The following is a 7,943-nucleotide window of genomic DNA, read 5'->3' on the forward strand; positions in this document are numbered from 1 at the left end:
AAGTTTTTTTCCCGCCTGTTCGCGGTATTTTTTGCGTGATCGTGGGACGCCAACTTACCCATGCGGTTGCTCACGGGCGCGGCCATCTTGTTTTCACTTGTCCCGCCCTCTCGCGATGCTTACTTCCTGTTCCGGGTCACGCAATGCATGTTCGCGCCCGTTCGCGGTTGATATTTCCTGTTCGTGACCGCTTTTACTTGATCGTGTTGCTTTTTGCTTGCTCGGGGAGAAAATATCGCGCGAACGTGCGCAAGTGGTCACAATGGGCGCGGCCATCTTGTTTTTCACTCTATTGCATGGTTCTGGGGCCTGTTTTTCAATCCTCTCCAAATCTTTTCAATCCTTGGTTTAAACCCACTTTTTTTTTATCTTTCCTATTTATTATTTATTTTACTATTTTCCAGCTTCTATATTTTTGGTTTTTGTCTCCTTTTTTTGTTTTTTAGCTACTTTTTCTCTTTCTATTGCCTGCTATTATTTATTTCCTTTACTTCTTTCATTTTATTACCTTTTCATACCCCAGAACCATGTCTAAGGGTAGGGATGGTGGACGTGGACGACGCAGCCAGAGCCGCAACAGCCTTCCTTGAGGCAGGCGGCGCCTACAAGGGGTGCAGGCACGGGCCTTATTTGGGGAGGTGGAGTTGGCTGCACTAATTTTCTTTGTGCAGCGCCACCTCCCCTCAACCCTGACATCAGGTGGCAGGCCTGGGTCCGGGTACGGCCTCCGGGAGCATCGGCAGCGGTGGGGAAAGGTGCGCCGGGCAGTGTCGCGCTTCTATGGGGTCCGGCACACCCAGGCACAGCTCACGCACCGGTGGTCCGACATCCGGGACCGTGAGCAGGACCTTCTGGACCTGCTAGGAGTGGAGGTCCCGGGGCTTGGTGAGTACCTATTTAATTATTACAACTTTGGGGTCGATTCCGATCCTGGAGAAATATTCCCCGTACGAATCGTCCCGTACAAACTGGCAAGTACGATGCGTATGTAAAAAACACCATACGAATCGCATTGGGAATATACCCCAACACGTCCTCGGGTCAGAAAAAGTGTCCGACACATCCCCGGACGTTTTTACGTACGACTCGGCAAACTGACGACCGAACGTGCAAGTACGATCCGTCCCGTCCGTCCGAATCCACAACCGTATGGTAAAAAAACCACCGTGTGGAGCGGACCTCCACAGCAACCATGGAGACGTCCAAACATGTGCCCGCATACGTGCCAAACACCCCCCCAGCCCCCCCGTATGTCCGTGACGTCCCCCAGCCCCCCCGTATGTCCGGTGCGGACCCCCACCCCACCCCCCGTATGTACGGTGCGGACCCCACCCCACCCCCGTATGTACGGTGTGGACCCCCACCCCACCCCCCGTATGTAAGGTGTGGACCCCCACCCCCGTATGTACGGTGCGGACCCCCACCCCACCCCCCGTATGTACGGTGCGGACCCCCACCCCCATATGTACGGTGCAGACCCCCACCCCACCCCCCGAATGTACGGTGCGGACCCCCAGCGCGTAGCGCTGGGTGTCCGCACCGTACATACAGGGGTGGGGGTCCGCACCGTACATACGGGGGGTGGGATGGGGGTCCGCACCGGACATACGGGGGGCTGGGGGGACATCGCAGACATATGGGGGGGCTGGAGGGGTGTCCGGCGCGTACCGGGCCCCCTTTTCCTCACGCTTCGCGGCATAGTTAGCTTTACCGGCACTTGTTGTGTGCCGTAAAAATATACAATATGAACAAAAACCTCTTCTCAAAAAATAATCAAGATACGGGGAATATCTCCACAATCAATATACGACAACAACCATATACCACAGAAATGGATTTATAATTCACAGTTTTATTAATCAAACAGTTTAAACATTATTTGTATGTCATTACTTTTATATTCATATTTTTTTCTTTTTATACATTTGCAAACACAAATTTGATCATGTGTTAATTGGCTAAAAAAGGGGAATCAAAATTCAAGTGTGAGACACAAACTCAACATTTAAAGTGAACACAAATTGCATATTACATAACAAAACACACACACAATACAAAACATTATATGCAGAAAAGAGTCACTTATAAAAACATATAATGATACATTCCTAATATATACACATAAAATGAAAATGTCGCCACAAAGGATGACAGTTGGAGCAGAAAGAAGCGCCGACGCGCGTTTCGGAGAAGGATCAAAAGACCCACAGTTCCTTCGTCAGGGCGCAATAATCCTTTGGAGGTTCGTGTCAATTTAATTCCCAACTTATTTCAAGGTCTTGTACAGACGGGAAATTAATTAAACAATTGCTTAGCGGGTGTGTATTAGTACTTGGTTAAACATTTTCATAACCAGTATGATCGGCACACCGCTTCCTCTAGAGAATAGGGCCAACCAATACTTAGTAGAGTATAGCCTCACCGCTATGGGTTAAAAGCGATAGGTTTACGCATGTCCGATAAATGACATAATATCCGGACGGAATAGTCCTCCGGCTCGGGGGTAGATGAAACGGGATGAATAAATCAGCCCTATACGGCGGCAGGCAGGGTTCCAAGATAGAGCTGGGATAGCGGTGTCCAAGCGAGCGAAGTCCGTATATGCGGACCTCCCACCTCGCTTTTAACCCGTAGCGGTGAGGCTATACTCTACTAAGTATTGGTTGGCCCTATTCTCTAGAGGAAGCGGTGTGCCGATCATACTGGTTATGAAAATGTTTAACCAAGTACTAATACACACCCGCTAAGCAATTGTTTAATTAATTTCCCGTCTGTACAAGACCTTGAAATAAGTTGGGAATTAAATTGACACGAACCTCCAAAGGATTATTGCGCCCTGACGAAGGAACTGTGGGTCTTTTGATCCTTCTCCGAAACGCGCGTCGGCGCTTCTTTCTGCTCCAACTGTCATCCTTTGTGGCGACATTTTCATTTTATGTGTATATATTAGGAATGTATCATTATATGTTTTTATAAGTGACTCTTTTCTGCATATAATGTTTTGTATTGTGTGTGTGTTTTGTTATGTAATATGCAATTTGTGTTCACTTTAAATGTTGAGTTTGTGTCTCACACTTGAATTTTGATTCCCCTTTTTTAGCCAATTAACACATGATCAAATTTGTGTTTGCAAATGTATAAAAAGAAAAAAATATGAATATAAAAGTAATGACATACAAATAATGTTTAAACTGTTTGATTAATAAAACTGTGAATTATAAATCCATTTCTGTGGTATATGGTTGTTGTCGTATATTGATTGTGGAGATATTCCCCGTATCTTGATTATTTTTTGAGAAGAGGTTTTTGTTCATATTGTGTTTCCCTTCCCTGCTTCCCTCTTCTCATATTCGTACATCAGGGACCCTCTTGTTGTTTAATATAATGCCGTAAAAATATAGCCATCCGGAGTGCTCTCGGGACGAATCGTACTTGCTGGTACGTAAAAAGCTGCCTAACTCCGTCCGCATGTCGCGTACGCGCCGTCTCGGATCACATTTGTATGTGTTTTTGTGTCGGTCGGTGTTTTGTACGATTCGTACGGAAATGGTGTTTCCGTGCAAATCGTACTTGCATGTTTGTATGGTGTTTTTACTGGGTACGAGTCGTACGGAGAAAACGCTCTGACCGACGGTTCGTACCCGGTTTCTCCAGGATCGGAATCGACCCATTTGTGTCTGTTCTTCTGCTCTGTGTTATATATTGCGAATATCTTTTTTTTCTTCCAACCAGCTAGAATGTTGCTGCTTACATTCCAGGTTAATTACGTTTAAAAGTCTTCTGAGATTATGACACAGGTGCTCTTCTGCGCTACTACTAATCTTACCTGTTTGCAACTTTGCGTTTGCGCTTGCTTAGCGTGATTCTTTACGAGTTTATTTTAGAGAAATTAAGTTACGTAATGCTACAGTGACTCTAGTCCACTCCTTACTTTGTCCTGTCACTAATAGATAGGGGCGGATTGATACTTAGGTTTAGGTACTTTGTATGAGCTTCTAATTTGTTAGTGGTATGCGTGATGCCTCCTCAGTTATGTGACGTGCTGCTAGTACGGCAGTCTTTATTAGAAGTTTAGAACCTTTTCTAGTTTGTTCAATGAGTGGTGGTAATTGGCTTAGTACTAGCAGAACATCAGCATCAATCAATCAACCCAAAATTTGGTGTATACAAAAAATGTAGTCATGTGTCCTCCATGATTTGACCATATGCATTGTTGAGGAATAAAGTGGAAATGCATACTTAATGTACAATTGGCATGCCTGGAATAGGTGGGCTAGGTTGGGTGGTACGTCGTACTTAGGCTTAGTTGTAACTTAGTATTCTGGAATCAGAATGGAAGACTGGATTACTGTTGATAAATAGTAACTTAAGTAGTCGATCTGCGAATCCCCCGATATTACTTGTTGACCAGATGAGATCGGTCAATTTAGTTATTGCAATTGTTGTTAACATAAGGGTTTTTCGACCGTTGTTGAAAAATATTGTATTTGTTTGACACCATCCATCAATGTTTGTCTCTTTCTTATATCTTTCCTGTTCATCATTCAGCACCCAGGGGCAGACAGACAGGGAGTGGGGGTTCGGCGGGAAAACAATCCGAACAGCACCAGGGGGACACCAATGAGGGCTCCTCTGCTGGCCCCAGTAAGTCTTCTTGTTTTTAATAATATTTCTTATTCCATAACTTTTACTGCCCCGTATTTTTCGCGAACTATTGTTTGTTTACAAATGCTATTTTTTTTACCAACAATTATCCTTCGACCTGTACGGTTTCAAAAATCTTACCCCTGCCTCCGCTATGATGACTCTCAGTACTACTACTACTACTACTACTAATACTATCAGTCTGTCTGTACTGTAGTGGCTAGTCTTGCCCAGTTGGGCAGTGCCACTCTTTATGTGAAAGGTTGTAATATAAAACTCATATTCACCAGTAACTCGAGCCATTGAGTCCAATCCTTTGGGTCGTCGTCTTGTACTACTTCTACTCTTATTGATCTTGAGTCTTTGTTAATATTGAGGCTTTGAAAATTCACAGCAACAAAAGCCCAACCAGATTTATTACTATTTTGATATAATAGCCTATAGGACATACTACTACTGTTGTAGGGATCTTGCACATACACAGACATTTGCACCAGAAAATAGGATGTTGGTGATGGTAGGTTGGACTTTCCTCACACACCTCAATCAGAAATTCAGCACCCACCACAATTCCACTGCTCGACTATAGTACTGTCTTATCATAACTATTAGGTCTCTGAACCCTACCCCCAAGATACCCAACAAGTAGACAACCCAGAACATAACACACCCAACCTCTCAGTCGTGAAAGCAATGCACATGCCCACCCTTACTTTAATTTGCTCACTCGTGTAAGTTAGTCCACACCAAATACCACTAAGTCTATGTAAGTTCAAAATGTTTATTTTGAATTGAGAACGAAGCTCTGTACATTGTTTTATTATAAAATGCAGCACCAACCGGAAAATCAATAACATTAAAACAATATACATTGTTACACTTATACAGTTGGGAATTAAATCATGATAACTGAACAGTGGTGGAAGGCAGCACCACCATCCCCTAGGAATTTAGTTTATATAAATTTATAAATGAAGATGTGAGTGAAGGGACCCCTCACCTTAGAAGAACCTAGTACTGGTAGTTGTTGCATCATTCAGAAGCTCTGGTTCGTAGAAGGGAACCTTCCGTCTGTAATGCGAAAAATAAAAAGGTGTGCGTTAGTATATTGCAACTTGCAAGCATTTCTCAGCCGTGCCAAAAAGTGTAGCATTTATGGATAAGCAATATGGACTAACAGTACACCAGTACTTCCTAAAAAAGTGGCTTGTTAATGTTTTTGTTGACCGCTTGTATGCAGCACGTGGACTAGACAGTAACAGTGTGAGGCAGGTCATGTGGGCTCAAAGGTGTCTTATACAAGAAGCTGCAAGGTAACGTCACATGTGCAAAAATAAAAGACACAACGGTAACATGGTAGCATGGCTAGGGCTAATTAAGCAAAGGCTACAATGATCATATATAACTATTAGTGTCTACTCTACTACTACCTGATTTGTACTAGTGATGTATGTTAGTATTAACTCCGTTTTCAACCTTGCTACTGATCAATAGGGGGGAGGTGTATATGACGCCTAATAAATGTGTAATGTTTTCTAGGCGCACTACCGACCACCATTGCCGGGGCCAGCGAAGGCGACGCGGAGGGCGAGGATGCGGCAGTTGCTGCAGATAGCAACGGAGCGGTAGGGGGAGCGGCAGCACCAGTGGTGGGCGGTGGTAAGTTAGATTCATAATCCTTAACTATTGTTGAACTTGACAGTACACTCACTGCTAGGGTGTACTGTATGTATATGTATACTGTACAGTTGCGACTTAGAGCCCCATTAGGATGGCGAGCGTATTGCCCCCGCCGAGCCGGCGGTATTCACTGCCAACACCGCAGGGGCAAACCTCCCGCCATCCCTGTAGAAAATATTCAGACCCCCCACATGTCGACCAGGCGGAAAAGGGTTCAATATGGCGGTGGTGTCTCTCTGAACACACCGCCAGCCATATAATCTGCATTTTGGAATGCCTTTACGTGGTGGCATTGCCGTCCGCCACGGAAAGGCATGCAGACATTGCAGAGTATGCTTGGGGGCCCCCATGGAGGGTACTACCTACCTATGCTATGGTACCCCCCTGCCTTTCAAAGCAAAACGTGACAGGCTCCATGCGGGGCCCGTCATGTTGTGCTTGGAAAAGCAGCACAACATGTATTTTTAGCATTGCTTTCGGCAACGCCAACCTGAATGTAAAAAAAAACAGGATGCGCCCGCCACTGTGCTGGGCGCATCATCCTAATTAATTGTCCCCACGGGACCCCCACCCATTTTAGCGTGAGGATGGCGGGCGGACAAAGTCCGCCTGCCATCCGATGTCGTAAGTAAGTATGAGTTGTTCGGGACATTTGAAGAGTGAACTAGAAGACTAGAATTCCCTTTAATTGGCATAGGAGCGGGAGTATTGAATGACCAATGGCCTCATCTATCTGATTTCAAGTCCGCTTTGAAAGTTTTATGGAGAAGAGCACCTGGTGCACTCACTGTTCAACTAAAAAGTGAAAGACGGGTGGAAGGAAGAAGGACGGATGAGATTTAAAATGTTATGTACTATTGTGCTTTATAGACAGTGCTACTCTACCATGCCACTATGTGTATAAATAATTAACTTGTCTTACTGTTTTTCTAACAGTATATTTTACAATTGTCTTGTTTTTTTCTTTTTGATACACAGCTACTCCGAAACTAAATCGTAAGGAGTTGGCCGCCAAGGCACGGCGCCGGAAGCTGGAGGCAATCCAGCGGGAATACCGGCGACTGGTGGTCTTAGCCGAGGAGGAGACTGCGGCAGCAATTCTTCAAGCCTCCTCCAGTGCCCCGGGCCCCAGCCACCGCCCTCCAGCGGTACGGTGCCACTGTCTGGCGGCTGCCCGCTACCACCGTAGTGCCATCTCCGGTGCCCCCCCCACTGTGGCTGCAACTGCCGCGCACTCAGACGCCGCGTCGCCCGTTTAGAGGACCAGATGCATGTCCTCCTTGAGTCACGCCCCACACCTTAGTCCCTGTCATCTTGTTCTGCCCCTTTTTTAATTCTTGTTTGGGTGGGTGGGTGGGAACTTGTATGGGCGTTACGGACTTTTTCTCCTATGGACATTGGTTGGGGTTAGGGAAGGGGGTGGGTCAGCTTTTGTGGGATTAGTTTATTTTTGTTAGGGTAAATTAAATATATTTTTCTATGTTACATGCAATGTTGTTAATGTTTTGTAGGTGGGGTAACTGTTTTACATCACACTGTTTCCTTGCTGGTGCATGGCCGCCCATAGCCTGTGTTTGATTTAAATAATTGGCTGACTGTATAAGACACAAACAGATAGA

At 45.3% G+C, this 7,943-nt stretch overlaps 1 long non-coding RNA gene across 1 annotated transcript; it reads left to right on the plus strand.

The window, feature by feature from the left end:
* The first annotated feature begins 4,542 nt into the window (after positions 1 to 4,542).
* On the plus strand, positions 4,543 to 7,642 carry LOC146810172 (uncharacterized). Its single transcript, XR_014965634.1, has 3 exons — positions 4,543 to 4,644; positions 6,184 to 6,303; positions 7,303 to 7,642. It is a non-coding gene; the product is annotated as an uncharacterized LOC146810172 (long non-coding RNA).
* Positions 7,643 to 7,943: the final 301 nt, after the last annotated feature.

This window comes from Triturus cristatus, chromosome 7, assembly GCF_964204655.1.
Source record: "Triturus cristatus chromosome 7, aTriCri1.1, whole genome shotgun sequence".
Classification (NCBI taxonomy): Eukaryota; Metazoa; Chordata; class Amphibia; order Caudata; family Salamandridae; genus Triturus; species Triturus cristatus.